The sequence below is a fragment of the Scyliorhinus torazame genome, chromosome 10 (assembly GCF_047496885.1).
Source record: "Scyliorhinus torazame isolate Kashiwa2021f chromosome 10, sScyTor2.1, whole genome shotgun sequence".
Lineage (NCBI taxonomy): Eukaryota > Metazoa > Chordata > Chondrichthyes > Carcharhiniformes > Scyliorhinidae > Scyliorhinus > Scyliorhinus torazame.
Genome location: NC_092716.1, coordinates 4,678,755 through 4,706,313, shown reverse-complemented (window position 1 = coordinate 4,706,313; position 27,559 = coordinate 4,678,755).

Sequence of the window (27,559 nt, the reverse complement as noted above, 5' to 3'; positions counted from 1 at the left end):
TAAATACATCTGGCACCTTCTTAACAATTACTTCTTGAACAGGCTGTACAATCGCTTCCCTTGGGCTTTCCTTTACCACTCTAACAAATCCCACTGTCTTATCCTGTTTTACCACATCAGCCTTCCCAGTGCTTTTCTTCAACCACCAACACTGTGACTTTACATGGCCTAGTTTATTACAGTGAAAACATTTGAAACTTTTCATTTCTTTTCCACCCTCCTGGATTTCTCTTTTAATCTGAGGTACACCCTCTTTATTGTCTCCCATCAGATCATCTTTACCTTTACCACTTGAGTATTTCTCATGTCCCCAGTTTCTATCCCTCACCGGCTGAAACTGATGTCGGAAACCAATCTTTGATTTATGAACTAATTCATAATCATCTGCCATTTCCGCTGCTAATCTCGCAGTTTTAACCCTCTGTTCTTCCACATGAGTTCTCACTACATTAGGAATTTAATTTTTAAACTCCTCCAAAAGTATAATTTCTCTGAGAGCTTCATACGTTTGGTCTATTTTCAAAGCCCTTATCCATCTATCAAAATTACTCAAAAACTCCATGTATGTTTGACCAAATTCTTTCCTTAAATTTCTAAACCTTTGTCTGTAAGCTTCAGGCACTAGCTCATATGCACTTAAGATGGATTTCTTCACCTCCTCATATGTTCCAGATACCTCCTCCGGTAGTGATGCAAACACTTCACTAGCCCTACCTACCAGCTTTGTTTGAATCAGTAATACCCACATGTCCTGTGGCCATTGCATTTGTTTAGCTACCTTCTCAAATGAAATGAAATCGGCTTCTACCTCCTTCTCGTCAAACCTTGGCAATGCTTGGACATATTTAAATAGATCCCCACCACGTCTTCGACTGTGACGCTCTGTCTCATTATCCTCATCACTATCATCCAACTGTACGTTTCCCTTTGCGTCTGCCAATTTAAACTGATTTTCATGTTTCAGAGCCATTTTCCGAAGTTCAAACACTCTCTCTCTCTTTTTCCCTTTCCTCTCTATCTCTTTCTTTGTTTCTTTCTTCTCTCTCCTTTTCTTTTTTCTCTCTATTTCTTTCTCTTTCTCTTTTCGCTCTCTCTCTTTCCTATTCCAGCCGCTTTAATTCTTTCTCATGTTCCATTTGTTTAATTTGCAACTGAATTTTTGCCATTTCCAATGAGTCAAACTCTATCTCAGGCAACTTTAAATGCTTAACCACCGCCATAATTACCTCACCTTTTCGCATTTTGTCAGGTAACGTTAACTGCAATGTTTTTGCCAGACCCAACAGTCTGCGTTTAGTCTCTGTCCGTAAAGTACTGTGTGTGACAGTCTCCGCCCCCACAAACCTCTGAGCCTCTGAAAGAGCCATTGACAACAACACTCTCCCCACTTAAACTAAAATACCACACCGGGAAAGCAACAAACCTTCACTATCTTTAAGTTCACAAAAGCCAATCCAATAGATAGACTTTTATCCCCCTCGAGCCCCCAATATTTATGGGCGAGGCGTTTTCTGAACCCCAAAATGTATCATGGAGTTCAACCAACCTCCCCCTTTAATGTATTTGTTGCTTTTCTGAGCACACGGTTTGTTCCCTAGGTGTGGGATTATAATTATGGACACGTGGGTTTTTAAACACCAAACACTGTTTATTCCATGAACTCAACTTAACATCTTAAATAAACATTGAATCTCTTAACACCCCTTACTTCAAAGATAACTCAGAAAATATTACAACAGTAAAAAAAACTCCTTAAAATGTTCCTTCAAACTTCCAAAAGACTTAACACCTTTAAACAGAAACACATCAGCTTTACTATTATGAGTTTAAATCACCCAAATGATCCAGAGATAGTCTTTCATGGCAGAGATCACAGCAAATCCAGCTCACTGCAAAACACAGACACTCCCCAAGCTCTTTTCCTCCAAACTGAAACTTCAAAATGGCTGAACTGCTCAGCTCCACCCACTCTCTGACATCACTGTTTTCTTAAAGGTACATTGCTTAAACACCCATGTCTTAAAGATACTCTCACCTGACAGGGTTTAGGGGGTGGAGGTTTAGGGGGTTGGGGTTTAGGGGGTAGTGTTTAAGGGGTGGCGTTTAGGGGTGGAGGTTTAAGGGGTGAGGTTTAGGGGGTTGGGGCTTAGGAGGTGGAGGTTTAGGGGGTCGGCATCTAGGGTGTGGGGTTTAGGGGGTGGGGATTTAGCAGGTGGAGGTTTAGGGGGTGGTGGTTTAGGGGGTTGGGGTTTAGGGGGTGGTGTTTATGGGGTGGTGTTTAGGGGTGGAGTTCAGGGGGTTGGAGTTGAGGGGGTTGGGGTTTCGGGGTTGAGGTTTTGGGGGTGGGGTTTCGGGGGTTGGGGTTTAGGGGGTTGGGGTTTAGGTGGTGGAGGTTTGGGGGTTGGGGTTTAGGGGGTGGAAGTTTAGGGGGTGTGGTTTAGGGATTGGGGTTTAGGCGATTGAGGTTTAGGGGGTTGGGGTTTGGGTTTAGGGCGTTGGGGTTTAGGGAGTTGGGGTTTAGGGGTGGGGTTTAGGGGTTGGGGGTTTAGAGGGTTGGGGTTTGGGTTTAGGGGGTTGGGGTTTAGGGGGTTGGGAGTTTAGGGGGTTGGGGTTTAGGGGGTGGGGTTTAGGATGTTGAGGTTTAGGGGGTTGGTGTTTAGGGGATGAGGGTTTAGGGGGTGTGGTTTAGGGTGCTGGGGTTTAGGGGATGAGGGTTTAGGGGTGGGGTTTAGGATGTTGAGGTTTAGGGGGTGAGGTTTAGGGGGTTGGGGTTTAGGAAATGAGAGTTTAGGGGGGGTTTAGGGGGTTGGGGTTTCGGGAATGAGGGTTTAGGGGTGGGGTTTAGGGGGTTGGGGTTGAGGGGTTTGGGGTTTAGGGGGTGGGGTTTAGGGGGTTGGGGTTTAGGGGTTTTGGGTTTAGGGGGTTTGGGTTTAGGGGATGGAGGTTTAGGGGGTTTAGGTGGTGGAGGTTTGGGGGTTGGGGTTTAGGGGGTGGAGGTTTAGGTGGTGTGATTTAGGGATTGGGGTTTAGGGGGTTGGGGTTTAGGGGGTTGGGGTTTAGGAGGTTGGGGTTTATGGGGTCGGGGTTTAGGTGGTGTAGGTTTGGGGATTGGGGTTTAGGGGGTGGATGTTTAGGGGGTGTGGTTTAGGGATTGGGGTTAAGGGGGTTGGGGTGTAGGGGGTGGAGCTTTAGGGGGTTGGGGTTAAGGGGTTGGGGTTTAGGGTTTGGGGGTTTAGAGGGTGGGATTTGGGGTGTAGGGGGTGGGGTTTAGGGGGTTGGGGTTTAGGGGGTGGGGTTTAAGGGTTGGGGGTTTAGAGGATGGTGTTTGGGGTGTAGGGGGTGGGGTTTAGGGGGCTGGGGTTTTGGGGGTTGGGGCTTAAGGGGTGGGGGTTAAAGGAGTGGGTTTAGGGGGTTGGGGTTTAGGGGTGGAGCCTAGGGGTTGGGGGATTAGGGGGTAGAGGTTTAGGATGTTGAAGTTTAGGGGGTGGGGTTTAGGGGTTGCAGGTTTAGGGGATGAGAGTTTAGGGGTGGGGTTTAGGGGGTTGAGGTTTAGGGGGTTGGGGTTTAGGGGATGAGGCTTTAGGGGTGAGGTTTAGGGGGTTGGGTTTAAGGGGGTTGGGATTTAGGGGGTTGGGGTTTAGGGGGTGTAGTTTAAGGGGTGGAGGTTTAGTGGGTTGGGGTTTAGTGGTTGGGGTTTTGGGGGTGGACATTTAGGGGGTTGGGGTTTAGGGGTTGGGATTTAGGGGTTGGGGTTTAGGGGTGGAGGTTTTTGGGGGTTGGGGTTTTTGGGGTGTGGTTTAGGGGGTTGGGGTTTAGGGGATGGAGGTTTCGGGGGTTGGTGTTTAAGGAGTGGAGGTTTAGGGGGTGTGGTTTAGGGGTTGGGGTTTAGGGGAATGGGGTATAAGGGATTGGGGTTTAGGGATTAGGGTTTAGGGATTGGGGTTTAGGGGTTGGAGTTTAGGGGTTGGGGTTTAGGGATTGGAGTTTAGGGGTTAGGGTTTAGGGAGTTGGGGTTTAGGGGTTGGGGTTTAGAGGGTTGGGGTTTAGGGGGTTGGGGTTTAGGGGGTTGGAGTTTACGGGTTGGGGTTTAGGGATTGGGATTTAGGGGTTGGGGTTTAGGGTGTTGAGGTTTGGGGGATTGGGGTATGGGGTGGAGTTTAGGGGGTTGGGGTTGAGGGGGTGGAGGTTTGGGTTTTGGGGTTTAGGGGGTAGAGGTTTAGGGGGTTGGGATTTAGGGGGTTGGGATTTAGGGGGTGGGGTTTAGGTGGTTGGGGTTTAGGGGGTTGGGGTTAAGGGGGTGGGGTTTTGGTGGTTGGGGTTTAGGGGGTGGAGGTTTAGAGGGTTGGGGTTAAAGGAGTGGGGTTGGGGGTTTAGGGGGTTGGGGTTTAGGGGGTGGAGCTTAGGGTTTGGGGGTTTAGGGGGTGGAGGTTTAGGATGTTGAGGTTTTGGGGGTGGGGTTTAGGGGATGAGGGTTTGGGGTGGGGTTTACGATGTTGAAGCTTAGGGGTTTGGGGTTTACGGGGTTGGGGTTTAGGGGGTTGAGGTTTTGGGGGTGGGGTTTAGGTGGTTGGGGTTTAGTGGGTGGGGTTTAGGTGGTGAAGGTTTAGGGGGTTGGGGTTTAGGGGGTTGGGTTTTAAGGGGTGGGGTTAAAGGAGTGGGGTTGGGAGTTTAGGGGTTTGGGGTTTAGGGGGTGGGGTTTAGGATGTTGAGGTTTAGGGATGGGGTTTAGGGGAATGGGGTTTATGGGATGAGGGTTTAGGGGGTGTGGTTTAGGGCGCTGGGGTTTAGGGGATGAGGGTTTAGGGGTGGTGTTTAGGATGTTGAGGTTTAGGGGGTGAGGTTTAGGGGGTTGGGGTTTAGGAAATGAGAGTTTAGGGGGTTTAGGGGGTTGGGGTTTAGGGGATGAGGGTTTAGGGGTGGGGTTTAGGGGGTTGGGGTTGAGGGGTTTGGGGTTTAGGGGGTTGAGGTTTAGGGGTTTTGGGTTTGGGGGTTGGGGTTTAGGGGATGGAGGTTTAGGGGATTTGGGTTTAGGTAGTGGAGGTTTGGGGGTTAGGGTTTAGGGGGTGGAGGTTTATGGGGTGTGGTTTAAGGATTGGGGTTTAGGGGGTTGGGGTTTAGGGGGGTGGGGTTTAGGGGGTTGGGGTTTATGGGGTCGGGGTTTAGGTGGTGGAGGTTTGGGGATTGGGGTTTAGGGGGTGGATGTTTAGGGGGTGTGGTTTAGGGATTGGGGTTAAGGGGGTTGGGGTTTAGGGGGTGGAGGTTTAGGGGGTTGGGGTTTAGGGGTTGGGGGTTTAGAGGGTGGGGTTTGGGGTGTAGGGGGTAGGGTTTAGGGGGTTGGGATTTAGGGGATGGGTTTAGTGGTTGGGGGTTTAGAGGGTGGGGTTTGGGGTGTAGGGGCTGGGTTTAGGGTGTTGGGGTTTAGGGGGTTGGGGTTTAAGGGGCGGGGGTTAAAGGAGTGGGTTTATGGGGTTTAGGGGGTGGAGCTTAGGGGTTGGGGGTTTAGGGGGTAGAGGTTTAGGATGTTGAGGTTTTGCGGGTGGGGTTTGGGGTTGCGGGTTTAGGGGATGAGAGTTTAGTGGTGGGGTTTAGGGGTTGAGGTTTAGGGGGTTGGGGTTTAGGGGATGAGGCTTTAGGGGTGAGGTTTAGGGGGTTGGGTTTAAGGGGGTTGGGATTTAGGGGTTTGGGGTTTAGGGGGTGGGTTTTAGGGGGTGGAGGTTTAGGGGGTTGGGGTTTTGGGGGTGGACGTTTAGGGGGTTTGGGTTTAGGGGTTGGTGTTTAGGGGTTACGGTTTAGGGGTGGATGTTTTGGGGGGTTGGGGTTTTGGGGGTGTGGTTTAGGGGGTTGGGGTTTAGGGGATGGAGGTTTCGGGGGTTGGTGTTTATGGAATGGAGGTTTACAGGGTTGGGGTTTAGGGGTTGGGGTACTGAGGGTGGACGTTCAGGGGGTTGGGGTTTAGGGGGTTTGGGCTTAAGGGGTGGACGTTTAGGGGGTTGGGACTTAGGGGTTGGGGTTTAGGGGATGGGGTTTAGGGGGTGGAGGTTTTGGGGCTTTGGGTGTGGGGTTTAGAGGGTTGGGGTTTAGGGGTGAAGGTTTAGGGGGTGTGGTTTAGGGGTTGGAGTTTAAGGGAATGGGTTTTAAGGGATTTGGGTTTAGGGATTGGGGTTTAGGGATTGGGGTTTAGGTTGTTGAGGTTTAGGGGGTTGGGGTTTAGGGATTGGAGTTTAGGGGGTTAGGGTTTAGGGAGTTGGGGTTTAGGGGTTGGGGTTTAGGGGGTTGGGGTTTAGGGGGTTGGGGTTTAGGGGTTGGGGTTTAGGGATTGGGGTTTAGGGGTTGGGGTTTTGGTTGTTGAGGTTTAGGGGATTGGGGTTAGGGGGTGGAGGTTTAGGGGGTTGGAGTTTAGGGGGTGGGGTTTAGGCGGTTGTGGTTTAGGTGGTTGGTGTTTAAGGGATTGGGGTTTAGGGGGTTGGGGTTTAAGGAGTAGGGGTTAAAGGAGTGGGGTTGGGGGTTTAGGGGATTGGGGTTTAGGGGGTGGACCTTAGGGGTTAGGGGTTTAGGGGGTGGAGGTTTAGGATGTTGAGGTTTAGGGGTTTGGGGTTTACGGGGTTGGCGTTTAGGGGGTTGGGGTTTAGGGGGTGGGGTTTAGGATGTTGAGGTTTAGGGGTTTGGGGTTTTTGGGGGGGTTGGGGTTTTGGGGGTTGGGGTTTAGGGGGTTGAGGTTTAGGGGGTGGGGTTTAGGTGGTGGATGTTTGGGAGTTGGGATTTAGGGGGTGGAGGTTTAGTAGGTGTGGTTTAGGGATTGGGGTTTCGGGGGTTGGGGTATAGGGGGTTGGGGTTTAGGTGGTGGAGGTTTAGGGGTTGGGGTTTAGGGGGTTGGGGTTTAAGGCCTGGAGCTTAGGGGTTGGGTGTTTAGGGGGTAGAGGTTTAGGATGTTGAGGTTTAGGGGTTGCGGGTTTAGGGGATGAGAGTTTAGCGGTGGGGTTTAGGGGGTTGGGGTTTAGGGGGTTGGGGTTTAGGGGATGTGGCTGTAGGGGTGGAGTTTAGGGGGTTCGGGTTAAGGGGGTTGTGATTTAGCGGGTTGGGGTTTAGTGGGTGGGGTTTAGGGGTGGAGGTTTAGGGGGTTGGGGTTTAGTGGTTAGGGCTTTGGGGGAGGACGTTTAGGGGTTGGGCTTAGGGGTTGGGGTTTAGGGGTGCAGGTTTTTGGGGGTTGGGGTTTTGGGGGTGGGGTTTAGGGGGTTGGGGTTTAGGGGATGGAGGTTTAAGGGGTTGGGGTTTAGGGGGTGGAGGTTTAGGGCGTTGGGGTTTAGGGGTTGGTGTTTTGCGGGTGGATGTTCAGGGGGTTGCGGTTTAGGGGGTTGGCGTTTAGGGGGTTGGGGTTTAGGGGTTGGGGTTTAGGGGGTTGGGGTTTTGGGGGTGGGGTTTAGTGGGTTGGGGTTTCGGTGTGGAGGTTTAGGGGGTGTGATTTAAGGGTTGGGGTTAAGGGGAATGGGGTTTAGGGGATTGGGTTATGGGATTGGGGTTCAGGGATTGGAGTTTAGGGTGTTGAGGTTTAGGGGATTGGGGTTTAGGGGGTTGGAGTTTAGGGGTTGGGCTTAGGGGTTGGGGTTTAGGGGGTGCAGGTTTTGGGGGGTTGGGGTTTTGGGGGTGGGGTTTAGGGTATTGGGGTTTAGGGGATGGAGGTTTAGGGGGATGGGGTTTAGGGGGTGGGGATGTGTGGGTGGGGGGTTTGGGGATGGGGGTGAGTGGGAGGGGGGTTTGGGGGTGGGGGTGTGTGGGAGGGGGGTTTGGGGGTGGGGGTGAGTGGGAGGGGGGTTTGGGGGTGGGGGTGAGTGGGTGGGGCGTTTGGGGGTGGGGGTGAGTGGGAGGGGGTTTGGTGGTGGGGATGAGTGGGAGGGGGGTTTGGGGGTGGGGGTGAGTGGGAGGGGAGTTTGGGGGTGGGGATGAGTGGGAGGGGGGTTTGGTGGTGGGGGGTGTGGGAGGGGGGTTTGGGGGTGGGGGTGAGTGGGAGGGGGGTTTGGGGGTGGGGGTGAGTGGGTGGGGCGTTTGGGGGTGGGGGTGAGTGGGAGGGGGTTTGGTGGTGGGGGAGTGGGAGGGGGGTTTGGGGGTGGGGTGAGTGGGAGGGGAGTTTGGGGGTGGGGATGAGTGGGAGGGGGGTTTGGGGGTGGGAGGTTGTGGGAGGGGGGTTTGGGGGTGGGGGTGTGTGGGAGGGGGCTTTGGGGGTGGGGATGTGTGGGTGGGGGGTTTGGGGATGGGGGTGTGTGGGAGGGGGGTTTGGGGGTGGGGGTGTGTGGGAGGGGTTTTGGGGGTGGGGGTGTGTGGGAGGGTGGTGGGGGGTGAGTGAGAGGGGGTTTGGGGGTGGGGGTGTGTGGGAGGGGGTTTGGGGGTGGGGGGGTGTGGTAGGGGGGTTTGGGGGTGGGGGGTGTGGGAGGGGTGTTTGGGGGTGGGGGTGTGTGGGTGTGTGGGGGGTGAATGGGAGGGGGGTTTGGGGGTTGGTTTGTGTGGGAGGGGGGTTTGGGGTTGGGGGTGAGTGGGAGGGGGGGTTTGGGGGTGGGGGTGTGTGGGAGGGGGGTTTCGGGGTGGAGGTGAGTCGGAGGGGAGTTTGGGGGTGGGGTGAGTGGGATGGGGGTTTGGGGGTGGGTGTGAGTGGGGGGGCCTTTGGGGGTGGGGGTGAGTGGGAGGGGGGTTTGGGGGTGGGGGTCAGTGGTAGGGGGTTTGGGGGTGGGGGTGACTGGGAGGGTGTTTGGGGGTGGGGGTGAGTGGGACGGGGTTTGGGGGTGGGGTGTGTGGGAGGGGGTTTGGGGGTCGGGTGAGTGGGAGGGGGGTTTGGGGGTCGTGTGAGTGGGAGGGGGGTTTGGGGGTGGGGGTGGGTGGGAGGGGGGATTGGGGGTGGGGGTGAGTGGGAGGGAGGTTTGGGGGTGGGGGTGTGTGGGAGGGGGGTTTGGGGGTGGGGGAGAGTGGGAGGGGGGTTTGGGGGTGGGGGTGTGTGGGGGTGGTTTGCGGGTGGGGGTGAGTGGGAGGGGGGTTTGGGGGTGGGTGGGAGGGGGTTTGGGTGTGGGGGTGTGTGTGAGGGGGGTTTGGGGGTGGGAGTGAGTGGGAGGGGGGTTTGGGGGTGGGGGTGAGTGGGAGGGGGTTTGGGGGTGTATGTGAGTGTGAGGGGGGTTTGGGGGTGGGGGTGAGTGGGAGGGGGTTTGAGGGTGGGGGTGAGTGAGAGGGGGATTTGGGGGTCGGGTGAGTGGGAGGGGGGTTTGGGGGTCGGGTGAGTGGGAGGGGGGTTTGGGGGTGGGGGTGAGTGGGAGGGGATTTTGGGGGTGGGGGTGTGTGGGAGGGGGGTTTGGGGGTGGGGGTGAGTGGGAGGGGGTTTGGGGGTGGGGGTGAGTGGGAGGGGCGATGGGGGTGGGGGTGAGTGGGAGGGGGGTTTGGGGGTGGGAGAGTGTGGGAGGGGGGTTTGGGGGTGGGGGTGAGTGGGAGGGGGATTTGGGGGTGGGGGTGAGTGCGAGGGGTGTTTGGGGGTGGGGGTGAGTGGGAGGGGGTTTGGGGGTGGGGTTGAGTGGGAGGGGGGTTTGGGGGTGGGGGTGAGTGGGAGGGGGGTTTGGGGGTGGGGGTGTGTGGGAGGGGGGTTTGGGGGTGGGGGTGTGTGGGAGGGGGCTTTGGGGGTGGGGGTGACTGGGAGGGTGTTTGGGGGTGGGGGTGAGTGGGACGGGGTTTGGGGGTGGGGTGTGTGGGAGGGGGTTTGGGGGTCGGGTGAGTGGGAGGGGGGTTTGGGGGTCGTGTGAGTGGGAGGGGGGTTTGGGGGTGGGGGTGGGTGGGAGGGGGGATTGGGGGTGGGGGTGAGTGGGAGGGAGGTTTGGGAGTGGGGGTGTGTGGGAGGGGGGTTTGGGGGTGGGGGAGAGTCGGAGGGGGGTTTGGGGGTGGGGGTGTGTGGGGGTGGTTTGGGGGTGGGAGTGAGTGGGAGGGGGGTTTGGGGGTGGGTGGGAGGGGGTTTGGGTGTGGGGGTGTGTGTGAGGGGGGTTTGGGGGTGGGAGTGAGTGTGAGGGGGGTTTGGGGGTGGGGGTGAGTGGGAGGGGGTTTGAGGGTGGGGGTGAGTGAGAGGGGGATTTGGGGGTCGGGTGAGTGGGAGGGGGGTTTGGGGGTCGGGTGAGTGGGAGGGGGGTTTGGGGGTGGGGGTGAGTGGGAGGGGATTTTGGGGGTGGGGATGTGTGGGAGGGGGGTTTGGGGGTGGGGGTGAGTGGGAGGGGGTTTGGGGGTGGGGGTGAGTGGGAGGGGCGATGGGGGTGGGGGTGAGTGGGAGGGGGGTTTGGGGGTGGGGGGGTGTGGGAGGGGGGTTTGGGGGTGGGGGTGAGTGGGAGGGGGATTTGGGGGTGGGGGTGAGTGGGAGGGGTGTTTGGGGGTGGGGGTGAGTGGGAGGGGGTTTGGGGGTGGGGTTGAGTGGGAGGGGGGTTTGGGGGTGGGGGTGAGTGGGAGGGGGGTTTGGGGGTGGGGGTGTGTGGGAGGGGGGTTTGGGGGTGGGGGTGTGTGGGAGGGGGCTTTGGGGGTGGGGATGTGTGGGAGGGGGGTTTGGGGGTGGGGGGGTGTGGGAGGTGGGTTTGGTGTTGGGGGTGTGTGGGAGGGGTTTTGGGGGTGGGGGTGTGTGGGAGGGTGGTGGGGGGTGAGTGGGAGGGGGTTTGGGGTGGGGGTGTGTGGGAGGATGGTTTGGGGGTGTGGGGTGGTGTGGTAGGGGGGTTTGGTGGTGGGGGTGTGTGGGAGGGGGGTTTGGGGGTGGGGGTGTGTGGGGGGGGTGGGGGGTGAGTGGGAGGGGGGTTTGGGGGTGGGGGTGTGTGGGAGGTTGGTTTGGGGTTGGGGGTGAGTGGGAGGGGGGTTTGTGGGTGGGGGTGTGTGGGAGGGGGGTTTGGGGGTGGGGGTGTGTGGGAGGGGCGTTTGGGGTTGGGGGTGTGTGTGAGGGGGGTTTGGGGGTGGGGGTGTGTGGGAGGGGGATTGGGGGTGGGGGTGTGTGCGAGGGTGGTTTGGGGGTGGGGGTGTGTGGGAGGGGGGTTTGGGTGTGTGGGTGTGTGGGAGGGGGGTTCGGGGGTGGGGGTGTGTGGGAGGGGGGTTTGGGGGTGGGGGTGTGTGGGAGGGGGTTTGGGGGTGGGGGGGTGTGGGAGGGGAGTTTGGGGGTGGGGGTGAGTGGGAGGGGGTTTGAGGGTGGGGGTGAGTGAGAGGGGGATTTGGGGGTCGGGTGAGTGGGAGGGGGGTTTGGGGGTCGGGTGAGTGGGAGGGGGGATTGGGGGTGGGGGTGAGTGGGAGGGGATTTTGGGGGTGGGGGTGTGTGGGAGGGGGGTTAGGGGGTGGGGGTGAGTGGGAGGGGGTTTGGGGGTGGGGGTGAGTGGGAGGGGGGATGGGGGTGGGGGTGTGTGGGAGGGGCGTTTGGAGGTGGGGGGGTGTGGGAACGGGGTTTGGGGGTGGGGGTGTGTGGGAGGGGGGTTTGGGGTGTGTGGGAGGGGGGTTTGGGGGTGGGGGTGTGTGGGAGGGGGGTTTGGGTGTGTGTGTGTGTGGGAGGGGGGTTTGGGTGTGGGGGTGTGTGGGAGGGGGGTTTGGGGGTGGGGGTGAGTGGGAGGGGGTTTGGGGGTGGGGTTGAGTGGGAGGGGGGTTTGGGGGTGGGGGTGAGTGGGAGGGGGGTTTGGGGGTGGGGGTGTGTGGGAGGGGGGTTTGGGGGTGGGGGTGTGTGGGAGGGGGGTTTGGGGTTGGGGGTGAGTGGGAGGGGGGGTTTGGGGGTGGGGGTGTGTGGGAGGGGGGTTTCGGGGTGGAGGTGAGTCGGAGGGGAGTTTGGGGGTGGGGGTGAGTGGGATGGGGGTTTGGGGGTGGGTGTGAGTGGGGGGGCCTTTGGGGGTGGGGGTGAGTGGGAGGGGGGTTTGGGGGTGGGGGTCAGTGGTAGGGGGTTTGGGGGTGGGGGTGACTGGGAGGGTGTTTGGGGGTGGGGGTGAGTGGGACGGGGTTTGGGGGTGGGGTGTGTGGGAGGGGGTTTGGGGGTCGGGTGAGTGGGAGGGGGGTTTGGGGGTCGTGTGAGTGGGAGGGGGGTTTGGGGGTGGGGGTGGGTGGGAGGGGGGATTGGGGGTGGGGGTGAGTGGGAGGGAGGTTTGGGGGTGGGGGTGTGTGGGAGGGGGGTTTGGGGTGGGGGAGAGTGGGAGGGGGGTTTGGGGGTGGGGGTGTGTGGGGGTGGTTTGCGGGTGGGGGTGAGTGGGAGGGGGGTTTGGGGGTGGGTGGGAGGGGGTTTGGGTGTGGGGGTGTGTGTGAGGGGGGTTTGGGGGTGGGAGTGAGTGGGAGGGGGGTTTGGGGGTGGGGGTGAGTGGGAGGGGGTTTGGGGGTGTATGTGAGTGCGAGGGGGGTTTGGGGGTGGGGGTGAGTGGGAGGGGGTTTGAGGGTGGGGGTGAGTGAGAGGGGGATTTGGGGGTCGGGTGAGTGGGAGGGGGGTTTGGGGGTCGGGTGAGTGGGAGGGGGGTTTGGGGGTGGGGGTGAGTGGGAGGGGATTTTGGGGGTGGGGGTGTGTGGGAGGGGGGTTTGGGGGTGGGGGTGAGTGGGAGGGGGTTTGGGGGTGGGGGTGAGTGGGAGGGGCGATGGGGGTGGGGGTGAGTGGGAGGGGGGTTTGGGGGTGGGAGGGTGTGGGAGGGGGGTTTGGGGGTGGGGGTGAGTGGGAGGGGGATTTGGGGGTGGGGGTGAGTGCGAGGGGTGTTTGGGGGTGGGGGTGAGTGGGAGGGGGTTTGGGGGTGGGGTTGAGTGGGAGGGGGGTTTGGGGGTGGGGGTGAGTGGGAGGGGGGTTTGGGGGTGGGTGTGTGTGGGAGGGGGGTTTGGGGGTGGGGGTGTGTGGGAGGGGGCTTTGGGGGTGGGGGTGACTGGGAGGGTGTTTGGGGGTGGGGGTGAGTGGGACGGGGTTTGGGGGTGGGGTGTGTGGGAGGGGGTTTGGGGGTCGGGTGAGTGGGAGGGGGGTTTGGGGGTCGTGTGAGTGGGAGGGGGGTTTGGGGGTGGGGGTGGGTGGGAGGGGGGATTGGGGGTGGGGGTGAGTGGGAGGGAGGTTTGGGAGTGGGGGTGTGTGGGAGGGGGGTTTGGGGGTGGGGGAGAGTCGGAGGGGGGTTTGGGGGTGGGGGTGTGTGGGGGTGGTTTGGGGGTGGGAGTGAGTGGGAGGGGGGTTTGGGGGTGGGTGGGAGGGGGTTTGGGTGTGGGGGTGTGTGTGAGGGGGGTTTGGGGGTGGGAGTGAGTGTGAGGGGGGTTTGGGGGTGGGGGTGAGTGGGAGGGGGTTTGAGGGTGGGGGTGAGTGAGAGGGGGATTTGGGGGTCGGGTGAGTGGGAGGGGGGTTTGGGGGTCGGGTGAGTGGGAGGGGGGTTTGGGGGTGGGGGTGAGTGGGAGGGGATTTTGGGGGTGGGGATGTGTGGGAGGGGGGTTTGGGGGTGGGGGTGAGTGGGAGGGGGTTTGGGGGTGGGGGTGAGTGGGAGGGGCGATGGGGGTGGGGGTGAGTGGGAGGGGGGTTTGGGGGTGGGGGGGTGTGGGAGGGGGGTTTGGGGGTGGGGGTGAGTGGGAGGGGGATTTGGGGGTGGGGGTGAGTGGGAGGGGTGTTTGGGGGTGGGGGTGAGTGGGAGGGGGTTTGGGGGTGGGGTTGAGTGGGAGGGGGGTTTGGGGGTGGGGGTGAGTGGGAGGGGGGTTTGGGGGTGGGGGTGTGTGGGAGGGGGGTTTGGGGGTGGGGGTGTGTGGGAGGGGGCTTTGGGGGTGGGGATGTGTGGGAGGGGGGTTTGGGGGTGGGGGGGTGTGGGAGGTGGGTTTGGTGTTGGGGGTGTGTGGGAGGGGTTTTGGGGGTGGGGGTGTGTGGGAGGGTGGTGGGGGGTGAGTGGGAGGGGGTTTGGGGTGGGGGTGTGTGGGAGGATGGTTTGGGGGTGTGGGGTGGTGTGGTAGGGGGGTTTGGTGGTGGGGGTGTGTGGGAGGGGGGTTTGGGGGTGGGGGTGTGTGGGGGGGGGTGGGGGGTGAGTGGGAGGGGGGTTTGGGGATGGGGGTGTGTGGGAGGTTGGTTTGGGGTTGGGGGTGAGTGGGAGGGGGGTTTGTGGGTGGGGGTGTGTGGGAGGGGGGTTTGGGGGTGGGGGTGTGTGGGAGGGGCGTTTGGGGTTGGGGGTGTGTGTGAGGGGGGTTTGGGGGTGGGGGTGTGTGGGAGGGGGATTGGGGGTGGGGGTGTGTGCGAGGGTGGTTTGGGGGTGGGGGTGTGTGGGAGGGGGGTTTGGGTGTGTGGGTGTGTGGGAGGGGGGTTCGGGGGTGGGGGTGTGTGGGAGGGGGGTTTGGGGGTGGGGGTGTGTGGGAGGGGGTTTGGGGGTGGGGGGGTGTGGGAGGGGAGTTTGGGGGTGGGGGTGAGTGGGAGGGGGTTTGAGGGTGGGGGTGAGTGAGAGGGGGATTTGGGGGTCGGGTGAGTGGGAGGGGGGTTTGGGGGTCGGGTGAGTGGGAGGGGGGATTGGGGGTGGGGGTGAGTGGGAGGGGATTTTGGGGGTGGGGGTGTGTGGGAGGGGGGTTAGGGGGTGGGGGTGAGTGGGAGGGGGTTTGGGGGTGGGGGTGAGTGGGAGGGGGGATGGGGGTGGGGGTGTGTGGGAGGGGCGTTTGGAGGTGGGGGGGTGTGGGAGCGGGGTTTGGGGGTGGGGGTGTGTGGGAGGGGGGTTTGGGGTGTGTGGGAGGGGGGTTTGGGGGTGGGGGTGTGTGGGAGGGGGGTTTGGGTGTGTGTGTGTGTGGGAGGGGGGTTTGGGTGTGGGGGTGTGTGGGAGGGGGGTTTGGGGGTGGGGGTGTGTGGGAGGGGGGTTTGGGGGTGGGGGTGTGTGGGAGGGCGGGTTTTGGGTTGGGGTGAGTGGGAGGGGTTTGAGGGTGGGGGTGAGTGAGAGGGGGATTTGGGGGTCGGGTGAGTGGGAGGGGGGTTTGGGGGTCGAGTGAGTGGGAGGGGGGTTTGGGGGTGGGGGTGAGTGGGAGGGGATTTTGGGGGTGGGGGTGTGTGGGAGGGGGGTTTGGGGGTGGGGGTGAGTGGGAGGGGGTTTGGGGGTGGGGGTGAGTGGGAGGGGGGATGTGGGTGGGGGTGAGTGGGAGGGGGGTTTGGGCGTGGGGGTGTGTGGGAGGGGGGTTTGGGGGTGGGGGTGAGTTGGAGGGGGGTTTGGGGGTGGGGGTGAAGGGAGGGGGGTATGGGGGTGGGGGTGAGTGGGAGGGGGATTGGGGTGGGGATGAGTGGGAGGGGGGTTTGGGGGTGGGGGTGAGTGGGAGGGGGTTTGGGGGTGTATGTGAGTGTGAGGGGGGTTTGGGGGTGGGGGTGAGTGGGAGGGGGTTTGAGGGTGGGGGTGAGTGAGAGGGGGATTTGGGGGTCGGGTGAGTGGGAGGGGGGTTTGGGGGTCGGGTGAGTGGGAGGGGGGTTTGGGGGTGGGGGTGAGTGGGAGGGGATTTTGGGGGTGGGGGTGTGTGGGAGGGGGGTTTGGGGGTGGGGGTGAGTGGGAGGGGGTTTGGGGGTGGGGGTGAGTGGGAGGGGCGATGGGGGTGGGGGTGAGTGGGAGGGGGGTTTGGGGGTGGGAGGGTGTGGGAGGGGGGTTTGGGGGTGGGGGTGAGTGGGAGGGGGATTTGGGGGTGGGGGTGAGTGCGAGGGGTGTTTGGGGGTGGGGGTGAGTGGGAGGGGGTTTGGGGGTGGGGTTGAGTGGGAGGGGGGTTTGGGGGTGGGGGTGAGTGGGAGGGGGGTTTGGGGGTGGGGGTGTGTGGGAGGGGGGTTTGGGGGTGGGGGTGTGTGGGAGGGGGCTTTGGGGGTGGGGGTGACTGGGAGGGTGTTTGGGGGTGGGGGTGAGTGGGACGGGGTTTGGGGGTGGGGTGTGTGGGAGGGGGTTTGGGGGTCGGGTGAGTGGGAGGGGGGTTTGGGGGTTGTGTAAGTGGGAGAGGGGTTTGGGGGTGGGGGTGGGTGGGAGGGGGGATTGGGGGTGGGGGTGAGTGGGAGGGAGGTTTGGGAGTGGGGGTGTGTGGGAGGGGGGTTTGGGGGTGGGGGAGAGTGGGAGGGGGGTTTGGGGGTGGGGGTGTGTGGGGGTGGTTTGGGGGTGGGAGTGAGTGGGAGGGGGGTTTGGGGGTGGGTGGGAGGGGGTTTGGGTGTGGGGGTGTGTGTGAGGGGGGTTTGGGGGTGGGAGTGAGTGTGAGGGGGGTTTGGGGGTGGGGGTGAGTGGGAGGGGGTTTGAGGGTGGGGGTGAGTGAGAGGGGGATTTGGGGGTCGGGTGAGTGGGAGGGGGGTTTGGGGGTCGGGTGAGTGGGAGGGGGGTTTGGGGGTGGGGGTGAGTGGGAGGGGATTTTGGGGGTGGGGATGTGTGGGAGGGGGGTTTGGGGGTGGGGGTGAGTGGGAGGGGGTTTGGGGGTGGGGGTGAGTGGGAGGGGCGATGGGGGTGGGGGTGAGTGGGAGGGGGGTTTGGGGGTGGGGGGGTGTGGGAGGGGGGTTTGGGGGTGGGGGTGAGTGGGAGGGGGATTTGGGGGTGGGGGTGAGTGGGAGGGGTGTTTGGGGGTGGGGGTGAGTGGGAGGGGGTTTGGGGGTGGGGTTGAGTGGGAGGGGGGTTTGGGGGTGGGGGTGAGTGGGAGGGGGGTTTGGGGGTGGGGGTGTGTGGGAGGGGGGTTTGGGGGTGGGGGTGTGTGGGAGGGGGCTTTGGGGGTGGGGATGTGTGGGAGGGGGGTTTGGGGGTGGGGGGGTGTGGGAGGTGGGTTTGGTGTTGGGGGTGTGTGGGAGGGGTTTTGGGGGTGGGGGTGTGTGGGAGGGTGGTGGGGGGTGAGTGGGAGGGGGTTTGGGGTGGGGGTGTGTGGGAGGATGGTTTGGGGGTGTGGGGTGGTGTGGTAGGGGGGTTTGGTGGTGGGGGTGTGTGGGAGGGGGGTTTGGGGGTGGGGGTGTGTGGGGGGGGGTGGGGGGTGAGTGGGAGGGGGGTTTGGGGGTGGGGGTGTGTGGGAGGTTGGTTTGGGGTTGGGGGTGAGTGGGAGGGGGGTTTGTGGGTGGGGGTGTGTGGGAGGGGGGTTTGGGGGTGGGGGTGTGTGGGAGGGGCGTTTGGGGTTGGGGGTGTGTGTGAGGGGGGTTTGGGGGTGGGGGTGTGTGGGAGGGGGATTGGGGGTGGGGGTGTGTGCGAGGGTGGTTTGGGGGGTGGGGGTGTGTGGGAGGGGGGTTTGGGTGTGGTGGGGTGTGTGGGAGGGGGGTTCGGGGGGTGGGGGTGTGTGGGAGGGGGGTTTGGGGGTGGGGGTGTGTGGGAGGGGGTTTGTGGGTGTGGAGGTGTAGGAGGGGGGTTTGGGGGTGGGGGTGAGTGGGAGGGGGTTTGAGGGTGGGGGTGAGTGAGAGGGGGATTTGGGGGTCGGGTGAGTGGGAGGGGGGTTTGGGGGTCGGGTGTGAGTGGGAGGGGGGATTGGGGGTGGGGGTGAGTGGGAGGGATTTTGGGGGTGGGGGTGTGTGGGAGGGGGGTTAGGGGGTGGGGGTGAGTGGGAGGGGGTTTGGGGGTGGGGGTGAGTGGGAGGGGGGATGGGGGTGGGGGTGTGTGGGAGGGGCGTTTTGGAGGTGGGGGGGTGTGGGAGCGGGGTTTGGGGGTGGGGGTGTGTGGGAGGGGGGTTTGGGGTGTGTGGGAGGGGGGTTTGGGGGTGGGGGTGTGTGGAGGGGGGTTTGGGTGTGTGTGTGTGTGGGAGGGGGGTTTGGGTGTGGGGGGTGTGTGGGAGGGGGGTTTGAGGGTGGGGGTGTGTGGGGAGGGGGTTTGGGGGTGGGGGTGTGTGGGAGGGCGGGTTTTGGGATGGGGTGAGTGGGACGGGTTTGAGGGTGGGGGTGAGTGAGAGGGGGATTTGGGGGTCGGGTGAGTGGGAGGGGGGTTTGGGGGTCGAGTGAGTGGGAGGGGGGTTTGGGGGGGTGGGGGTGAGTGGGAGGGGATTTTGGGGGTGGGGGTGTGTGGGAGGGGGGTTTGGGGGTGGGGGTGAGTGGGAGGGGGTTTGGGGGTGGGGGTGAGTGGGAGGGGGGATGTGGGTGGGGGTGAGTGGGAGGGGGGTTTGGGCGTGGGGGGTGTGTGGGAGGGGGGTTTGGGGTGGGGGTGAGTTGGAGGGGGGTTTGGGGGTGGGGGTGAAGGGAGGGGGGTTTGGGGCTGGGGGTGAGTGGGAGGGGGATTGGGGTGGGGATGAGTGGGAGGGGGGTTTGGGGGGGTGGGGGGTGTGGGTGGGGGGTTTGGGGGTGGGGATGTGTGGGAGGGGGCTTTGGGGGTGGGGATGTGTGGGAGGGGGGTTTGGGGGTGGGGAGGGTGTGGGAGGGGGGTTTGGGGGGTGGGGGTGTGTGGGAGGGTGGTGGGGGGTGAGTGGGAGAGGGTTTGGGGGTGGGGGTGCGTGGGAGGGGGTGGGGGGGTGTGGTAGGGGGGTTTGGGTGTGGGGGTGTGTGGAAGGGGGGTTTGGGGGTGGGGGTGTGTGGGGTGGGTGGGGGGTGAGTGGGAGGGGGTTTGGGGGTGGGGGTGTGTGGGAGGGGGGTTTGGGGTTGGGGGCGAGTGGGAGGGGGGTTTGGGTGTGGGGGTTTGTGGGAGGGGGGTTTGGGGGTGGGTGTGAGTCGGAGGGGGGTTTGGGGGTGGGGGTGAGTGGGAGGGGGGTTTGGGGGTGGGGGTGAGTGGTAGGGGGTTTGGGGGTCGGGGTGAGTGGGAGGGGGGTTTGGGGGTCGGGTGAGTGGGAGGGGGGTTTGGGGGTGAGGATGAGTGGGAGGGGGGTTTGGGGGTGGGGTGTGTGTGGGAGGGGGGTTTGGGGGTGGGAGTGAGTGGGAGGGGGGTTTGGGGGTGGGGGTGGGTGGGGGGTGGTTTGGGGGTGGGGGTGAGTGGGAGGGGGCTTTGGGGGTGGGTGGGAGGGGGTTTGGGTGTGGGGGGGTGTGTGAGGGGGGTTTGGAGGTGGGGGGTGAGTGGGAGGGGGGTTTGGGGGTGGGGGTGAGTGGGAGGGGGTTTGGGGGTGTATGTGAGTGTGAGGGGGGTTTGGGGGGTGGGGGTGAGTGGGAGGGGTTTGAGGGTGGGGGTGAGTGAGAGGGGAATTTGGGGGTCGGGTGAGTGGGAGGGGGGTTTGGGGGTCGGGTGAGTGGGAGGGGGGGTTGGGGGGTGGGGGTGAGTGGGAGGGGGGTTTGGGGGTGGGGGTGAGTGGGAGGGGGGATGGGGGTGGGGGTGAGTGGGAGGGGGGGTTTGGGGGTGGGGGTGTGTGGGAGGGGGGTTTGGGGGTGGGTGTGAGTGGGAGGGGGGTTTGGGGGAGGGGGTGAGTGGGTGGGGCGTTTGGGGGTGGGTGTGAGTGGGAGGGGGTTTGGTGGTGGGGATGAGTGGGAGGGGGGTTTGGGGGTGGGGGTGTGTGGGAGGGGAGTTGGGGGTGGGGATGAGTGGGAGGGGGGTTTGGGGGTGGGAGGGTGTGGGAGGGGTGTTTGGGGGTGGGGGTGAGTGGGAGGGGGGTTTGGGGGTGGGGGTGAGTGGTGGGGGCGTTTGGGGGTGGGGGTGAGTGGGAGGGGGTTTGGTGGTGGGGATGAGTGGGAGGGGGGTTTTGGGGGTGGGGGTGAGTGGAGGGAGTTTGGGGGTGGGGATGAGTGGGAGGGGGGTTTGGGGGTGGGGGTGTGTGGCAGGGGGGTTTGGGGGTGGGGGTGTGTGGGAGGGGGCTTTGGGGGTGGGGATGTGTGGGTGGGGGGTTTGGGGCTGGGGGTGTGTGGGAGGGGAGTTTGGGGGTGGGGGTGTGTGGGAGGGGTTTTGGGGGTGGAGGTGTGTGGGAGGGTGGTGGGGGTGAGTGGGAGGGGGTTTGGGGGTGGGGGTGTGTGGGAAGGGGTTTGGGGGTGGGGGTGTGTGGTAGGGGGGTTTGGGGGTGGGGGGGGTGTGGGAGGGGGTTTGGGGGTGGGGGGTGTGTGGGGGGGTGGGGGGTGAGTGGAAGGGGGGTTTGGGGGTGGGGTTGTGTGGGAGGGGGGTTTGGGGTTGGGGTGAGTGGAAGGGGGGTTTGGGGGTGGGGGTGTGGGGGGTGGGGCGTGAGTGGGAGGGGGCTTTGGGGGTGGGGGTGAGTGGGAGGGGGGTTTGGGGGTGGGGTGAGTGGTAGGGGGTTTGGGGGTGGGGGTGACTGGGAGGGTGTTTGGGGGTGGGGGTGAGTGGGAGGGGGTTTGGGGTGGGGTGTGGTGGGAGGGGGTTTGGGGGTCGGGTGAGTGGGAGGGGGGTTGGGGGTCGTGTGAGTGGGAGGGGGATTTGGGGGTGGGGGTGAGTGTGAGGGGGGATTGGGGGTGGGGGTGAGTGGGAGGGGGGTTTGGGGGGTGGGTGAGTGGGAGGGGGGTTTGGGGGTGTGGTTGTGTGGGGGGTGGTTTGGGGGTGGGGGTGAGTGGGAGGGGGTTTGGGGGTGGGAGTGAGTGGGAGGGGGGTTTGGGGGTGGGGGTGAGTGGGAGGGGGTTTGGGGGTGTATGTGAGTGTGAGGGGGGTTTGGGGGTGGGGTGAGTGGGAGGGGGTTTGAGGGTGGGGGTGTGTGTGAGGGGGATTTGGGGGTCGGGTGAGTGGGAGGGGGTTTGGTAGTCGGGTGAGTGGGAGGGGGGTTTGGGGGGTGGGGGGTGAGTGGGAGGGGGTTTGGGGGTGGGGGTGAGTGGGAGGGGCGATGGGGGTGGGGGTGAGTGGGAGGGGGGTTTGGGGGTGGGGGTGTGTGGGAGGGGGGTTTGGGGGTGGGGGTGAGTGGGAGGGGGGTTTGGGGGTGGGGGTGAGTGGGGGGGGTTTGGGGGTGGGGGTGAGTGGGAGGGGGTTTGGGGGTGGGGTTGAGTGGGAGGCGGGTTTGGGGGTGGGGGTGAGTGGGAGGGGGGTTTGGGGGTGTGGGGGTGTGGGAGGGGGGCTTGGGGGTGGGGGTGTGTGGGAGCGGGCTTTGGGGGTGGGGATGTGTGGGAGGGGGGTTTGGGGGTGGGGGGGTGTGGGAGGGGGGTTTGGGGTTGGGGGTGTGTGGGAGGGTTTTTGGGGGTGGGGGTGTGTGGGAGGGTGGTGGGGGGTGAATGGGAAGGGGTTTGGGGGTGGGGGGTGTGGGAGGGGGGTTTGGGGTGTGGGGGGGTGTGGTAGGGGGGTTTGGTGGTGGGGGGTGTGTGGAGGGGGGTTTGGGGGTGGGGGGGTGGGGGTTGAGTGGGAGGGGGGTTTGGGGTGGGGTGTGTGGGAGGGTGGTTTGGGTGTGGGGGTTTGTGGGAGGGGGGTTTGGGGGTGGGTGTGAGTCGGAGGGGGGTTTGGGGGTGGGGGTGAGTGGGAGGGGGGTTTGGGGGTGGGGTGAGTGGTAGGGGGTTTGGGGGTCGGGTGAGTGGGAGGGGGGTTTGGGGGTCGGGTGAGTGGGAGGGGGGTTTGGGGGTGAGGATGAGTGGGAGGGGGGTTTGGGGGTGGGGGGTGTGTGGGAGGGGGGTTTGGGGGTGGGAGTGAGTGGGAGGGGGGTTTGGGGGTGGGGGTGGGTGGGGGGTGGTTTGGGGGTGGGGGTGAGTGGGAGGGGGCTTTGGGGGTGGGTGGGAGGGGGTTTGGGTGTGGGGGGGTGTGTGAGGGGGGTTTGGAGGTGGGGGTGAGTGGGAGGGGGGTTTGGGGGTGGGGGTGAGTGGGAGGGGGTTTGGGGGTGTATGTGAGTGTGAGGGGGGTTTGGGGGGTGGGGGTGAGTGGGAGGGGGTTTGAGGGTGGGGGTGAGTGAGAGGGGGATTTGGGGGTCGGGTGAGTGGGAGGGGGGTTTGGGGGTCGGGTGAGTGGGAGGGGGGGTTGGGGGTGGGGGTGAGTGGGAGGGGGTTTGGGGGTGGGGGTGAGTGGGAGGGGGGATGGGGGTGGGGGTGAGTGGGAGGGGGGTTTGGGGGTGGGGGTGTGTGGGAGGGGGGTTTGGGGGTGGGTGTGAGTGGGAGGGGGGGTTTGGGGGAGGGGGTGAGTGGGTGGGGCGTTTGGGGGTGGGTGTGAGTGGGAGGGGGTTTGGTGGTGGGGATGAGTGGGAGGGGGGTTTGGGGGTGGGGGTGTGTGGGAGGGGAGTTTGGGGGTGGGGATGAGTGGGAGGGGGGTTTGGGGGTGGGAGGGTGTGGGAGGGGTGTTTGGGGGTGGGGGTGAGTGGGAGGGGGGTTTGGGGGTGGGGGTGAGTGGGTGGGGCGTTTGGGGGTGGGGGGTGAGTGGGAGGGGGTTTGGTGGTGGGGATGAGTGGGAGGGGGGTTTGGGGGGTGGGGGTGAGTGGGAGGGGAGTTTGGGGGTGGGGATGAGTGGGAGGGGGGTTTGGGGGTGGGGGTGTGTGGCAGGGGGTTTGGGGGTGGGGGTGTGTGGGAGGGGGCTTTGGGGGTGGGGATGTGTGGGTGGGGGGTTTGGGGCTGGGGGTGTGTGGGAGGGGAGTTTGGGGGTGGGGGTGTGTGGGAGGGGTTTTGGGGGTGGAGGTGTGTGGGAGGGTGGTGGGGGTGAGTGGGAGGGGGTTTGGGGGTGGGGGTGTGTGGGAAGGGGTTTGGGGGTGGGGTGTGTGGTAGGGGGGTTTGGGGGTGGGGGGGGGTGTGGGAGGGGGGTTTGGGGGTGGGGTGTGTGGGGGGTGGGGGGTGAGTGGAAGGGGGTTTGGGGTGGGGTTGTGTGGGAGGGGGGTTTGGGGTTGGGGTGAGTGGAAGGGGGGTTTGGGGGTGGGGGTGTGTGGGGGGTGGGGCGTGAGTGGGAGGGGGCTTTGGGGGTGGGGGTGAGTGGGAGGGGGGTTTGGGGGTGGGGGTGAGTGGTAGGGGGTTTGGGGGGTGGGGGTGACTGGGAGGGTGTTTGGGGGTGGGGGTGAGTGGGAGGGGGTTTGGGGTGGGGTGTGTGGGAGGGGGTTTGGGGGTCGGGTGAGTGGGAGGGGGGTTTGGGGGTCGTGTGAGTGGGAGGGGGATTTGGGGGTGGGGGTGAGTGTGAGGGGGGATTGGGGGTGGGGGTGAGTGGGAGGGGGGTTTGGGGGTGTGGGTGAGTGGGAGGGGGGTTTGGGGGTGTGGTTGTGTGGGGGTGGTTTGGGGGTGGGGGTGAGTGGGAGGGGGTTTGGGGGTGGGAGTGAGTGGGAGGGGGGTTTGGGGTGGGGGTGAGTGGGAGGGGGTTTGGGGGTGTATGTGAGTGTGAGGGGGGTTTGGGGGTGGGGGTGAGTGGGAGGGGGTTTGAGGGTGGGGGTGTGTGAGAGGGGGATTTGGGGGTCGGGTGAGTGGGAGGGGGTTTGGTAGTCGGGTGAGTGGGAGGGGGGTTTGGGGGTGGGGGTGAGTGGGAGGGGGTTTGGGGGTGGGGGTGAGTGGGGAGGGGCGATGGGGGGTGGGGGTGAGTGGGAGGGGGGTTTGGGGGTGGGGGGTGTGTGGGAGGGGGGTTTGGGGGTGGGGGTGAGTGGGAGGGGGGTTTGGGGGTGGGGGTGAGTGGGGGGGGTTTGGGGGTGGGGGGTGAGTGGGAGGGGGTTTGGGGTGGGGTTGAGTGGGAGGCGGGTTTGGGGGTGGGGGTGAGTGGGAGGGGGGTTTGGGGTGGGGGGGTGTGGGAGGGGGGCTTGGGGGTGGGGGTGTGTGGGAGCGGGCTTTGGGGGTGGGGATGTGTGGGAGGGGGGTTTGGGGGTGGGGGGGTGTGGGAGGGGGGTTTGGGGTTGGGGGTGTGTGGGAGGGTTTTTGGGGGTGGGGGGTGTGTGGGAGGGTGGTGGGGGGTGAATGGGAAGGGGTTTGGGGGTGGGGGGGTGTGGGAGGGGGGTTTGGGGGTGTGGGGGGGTGTGGTAGGGGGGTTTGGTGGTGGGGGTGTGTGGGGAGGGGGGTTTGGGGGTGGGGGGGTGGGGGTTGAGTGGGAGGGGGGTTTGGGGTGGGGGTGTGTGGGAGGGGGGGTTTGGGGGTTGGGGGTGAGTGGGAGGGGGGTTTGTGGGTGGGGGTGTGTGGGAGGGGGGTTTGGGGGTGGGGGTGTGTGGGAAGGGCGTTTGGGGTTGGGGGGGTGTGGGAGGGGGGTTTGGGGGTGGGGGTGTGTGGGAGGGGGGTTTTGGGGGTGGGGGTGTGTGGGAGGGGGTTTGGGGGTGGGGGTGTGTGGGAGGGGGGTTTGGGTGTGTGGGTGTGTGGGAGGGGGATTTGGGGGTGGGGGTGTGTGGGAGGGGGGTTTGGGGGTGGGGGTGTGTGGGAGGGGGGTTTGGTGGTGGGGTGGGTGTGGGAGGGGGGTTTGGGGGTGGGGGTGAGTGGGAGGGGGTTTGAGGGTGGGGGTGAGTGAGAGGGGGATTTGGGGGTCGGGTGAGTGGGAGGGGGGTTTGGGGGTCGGGTGAAGGGGAGGGGGGATTGGGGGTGGGGGGGAGGGGATTTTGGGGGTGGGGGTGTGTGGGAGGGGGGTTTGGGGGGTGGGGGTGAGTGGGAGGGGGTTTGGGGGTGGGGGTGAGTGGGAGGGGGGATGGGGTGGGGGTGAGTGGGAGGGGGGTTTGGGGGTGGGTGGGTGTGGGAGGGGGGTTTGGGGGTGAGTCGGAGGGGGTTTGGGGGTGGGGGTGAGTGGGAGGGGGGTTTGGGGGTGGGGGTGAGTGGGAGGGGGTTTGGGGGTGGGGATGAGTGGGAGGCGGGTTTGGGGGTGGGGGTGAGTGGGAGGGGGGTTTGGGGGTGGGGATGAGTGGGAGGGGGGTTTGGGGGTGGGGGTGTGTGGGAGGGGGGTTTGGGGGTGGGGGTGTGTGGGAGAGGTCTTTGGGGGTGGGGGATGTGTGGGAGGGGGGTTTGGGGGTGAGGGGGTGTGGGAGGGGGGTTTGGGGGTGGGGGGTGTGTGGGAGGGGTTTTGGGGGTGGGGGTGTGTGGGAGGGTGGTGGGGGGGTGAGTGGGAGGGGGTTTGGTGGTGGGGGTGTGTGGGAGGGGGGTTTGGGAGTGGGGGGTGTGGTAGGGGGGTTTGGGGGTGGGGGTGTGTGGGAGGGGGGGTTTGGGGGTGGGAGTGTGGGGGGGGTGGGGGGGTAAGTGGGAGGGGGGTTTGGGGGTGTGGGTGTGTGGGAGTGGGGTTTGGGGGTGGGGGGGGTGTGGCAGGGGGGTTGGGGGTGGGGGTGAGTCGGAGGGGGGTTTGGGGGGGGTGAGTGGGATGGGGGTTTGGGGGTGGGGGGTGAGTGGGAGGGGGCTTTGGGGGTGGGGTTGAGTGGGAGGGGGTTTGGGGGTGAGGGTGAGTGGTAGGGGGTTTGGGGGTGGGAATGACTGGGAGGGTGTTTGGGGGTGGGGGTGAGTGGGAGGGGGTTTGGGGGAGGGGTGTGTGGGAGGGGGTTTGGGGGTCGGGTGAGTGGGAGGGGTGTTTGGGGGTGGGGGTGATTGGGAGGGGGGATTGGGGGTGGGGGTGAGTGGGAGGGGGGTTTGGGGGTGGGGGTGTGTGGGAGGGGGGTTTTAGGGGGTGGGGGTGAGTGGGAGGGGGGTTTGGTGGTGGGGGTGGGGTGGGGGGTGGTTTGAGGGTGGGGGGTGAGTGGGAGGGGGGTTTGGGGGTGGGTGGGAGGGGGTTTGGGTGTGGGGTGGTGTGTGAGGGGGGTTTGGGGTGGGGGTGAGTGCGAGGGGGGTTTGGGGGTGGGGATGAGTGGGAGGGGGTTTGGGGGTGTATGTGAGTGTGCGGGGGGTTTGGGGGTGGGGGTGAGTGGGAGGGGGTTTGAGGGTGCGGGTGAGTGAGAGGGGGATTTGGGGGTCGGGTGAGTGGGAGGGGGGTTTGGGGGTCGAGTGAGTGTGAGGGGGGTTTGGGGGTGGGGATGAGAGGGAGGGGATTTTGGGGGTGGGGGTGTGTGGGAGGGGGGTTTGGGGGTGGGTGGTGAGTGGGAGGGGGTTTGGGGGTGGGGGTGAGTGGGAGGGGCGATGGGGGTGGGGGTGAGTGGGAGGGGGGTTTGGGGGTGGGGGGGTGTGGGAGGGGGGGTTTGGGGGTGGGGGGTGAGTGGGAGGGGGGTTTGGGGGTGGGGGTGAGTGGGAGGGGGGTTTGGGGGTGGGGTTGAGTGGGAGGTGGTTTGGGGGTGGGGATGAGTGGGAGGGGGGTTTGCGGGGTGGGGGGTGAGTGGGAGGGGGGTTTGGGGGTGGGGGTGAGTGGGAGGGGTTTTGGGGGTGGGGGTGTGTGGGAGGGGGGTTTGGGGATGGGGGTGTGTGGGAGGGGGCTTTGGGGGTGGGGATGTGTGGGAGGGGGGTTTGGGGGTGGTGGGGTGTGGGAGGGGGGTTTGGGGGTTGGGGGTGTGTGGGAAGGGTTTTGGGGGTGGGGGTTTGTGGGAGGGTGGTGGGGGGTGAGTGGGAGGGGGTTTGGGGGTGAGGGTGTGTGGGAGGGGGGTTTGGGGGTGTGGGGGGGTGTGGTAGGGGGGTTTGGGGGTGGGGGTGTGTGGGAGGGGGGTTTGGGGGTGGGGGTGTGTGGGTGGGGTGGGGGGTGAGTGGGAGGGGGTTTGGGGGTGGGGGTGTGTGGGAGGGGGGTTTGGGGTTGGGGGTGAGTGGGAGGGGGGTTTGGGGGTGGGTTTGTGTGGGAGGGGGGTTTGGGGGTGGGGGGGGTGGGAGGGGCGTTTGGGGGTGGGGGGGGTGGGAGCGGGATTTGGGGGTGGGGGGGTGTGGGAGGGGGGTTTGGGGGTGGGGGTGTGTGGAGGGGGGTTTGGGTGTGTGGGTGTGTGGGAGGGGGGTTTGGGGGTGGGGGTGTGTGGGAGGGGGGTTTGGGGGTGGGGGTGTGTGGGAGGGGGGTTTGGGGGTGGGGGGGTGTGGGAGGGGGGGTTTTGGGGTGGGGGTGAGTGGGAGGGGGTTTGAGGGTGGGGGTGAGTGAGAGGGGGATTTGGGGTGGGGATGAGTGGGAGGGGGGTTTGCGGGTGGGGGTGAGTGGGAGGGGGGTTTGGGGGTGGGGGTGAGTGGGAGGGGTTTTGGGGGGTGGGGGTGTGTGGGAGGGGGGTTTGGGGATGGGGGTGTGTGGGAGGGAGCTTTGGGGGTGGGGATGTGTGGGAGGGGGGTTTGGGGGTGGTGGGGTGTGGGAGGGGGGGTTTGGGGTTGGGGGTGTGTGGGAAGGGTTTTGGGGGTGGGGGTTTGTGGGAGGGTGGTGGGGGGTGAGTGGGAGGGGGTTTGGGGGTGAGGGTGTGTGGGAGGGGGGTTTGGGGGTGTGCGGGGGTGTGGTAGGGGGGTTTGGGGGTGGGGGTGTGTGGGAGGGGGGTTTGGGGGTGGGGGTGTGTGGGTGGGGTGGGGGGTGAGTGGGAGGGGGGGTTTGGGGGTGGGGGTGTGTGGGAGGGGGGTTTGGGGTTGGGGGTGAGTGGGAGGGGGGTTTGGGGGTGGGTGTGTGTGGGAGGGGGGTTTGGGGGTGGGGGGGGGTGGGAGGGGCGTTTGGGGGTGGGGGGGTGGGAGCGGATTTGGGGGTGGGGGGGTGTGGGAGGGGGGTTTGGGGGTGGGGGGTGTGTGGGAGGGGGGTTTGGGTGTGTGGGTGTGTGGGAGGGGGTTTGGGGGTGGGGGTGTGTGGGAGGGGGGTTTGGGGGTGGGGGTGTGTGGGAGGGGGGTTTGGGGGTGGGGGGGTGTGGGAGGGGGGGTTTGGGGTGGGGGTGAGTGGGAGGGGGTTTGAGGGTGGGGGTGAGTGAGAGGGGGATTTGGGGGTCGGGGTGAGTGGGAGGGGGGTTTGGGGTCGTGTGAGTGGGAGGGGGTTTTGGGGGTGGGGGTGAGTGGGAGGGGATTTTGGGGGTGGGGGTGTGTGGGAGGGGGGTTTGGGGG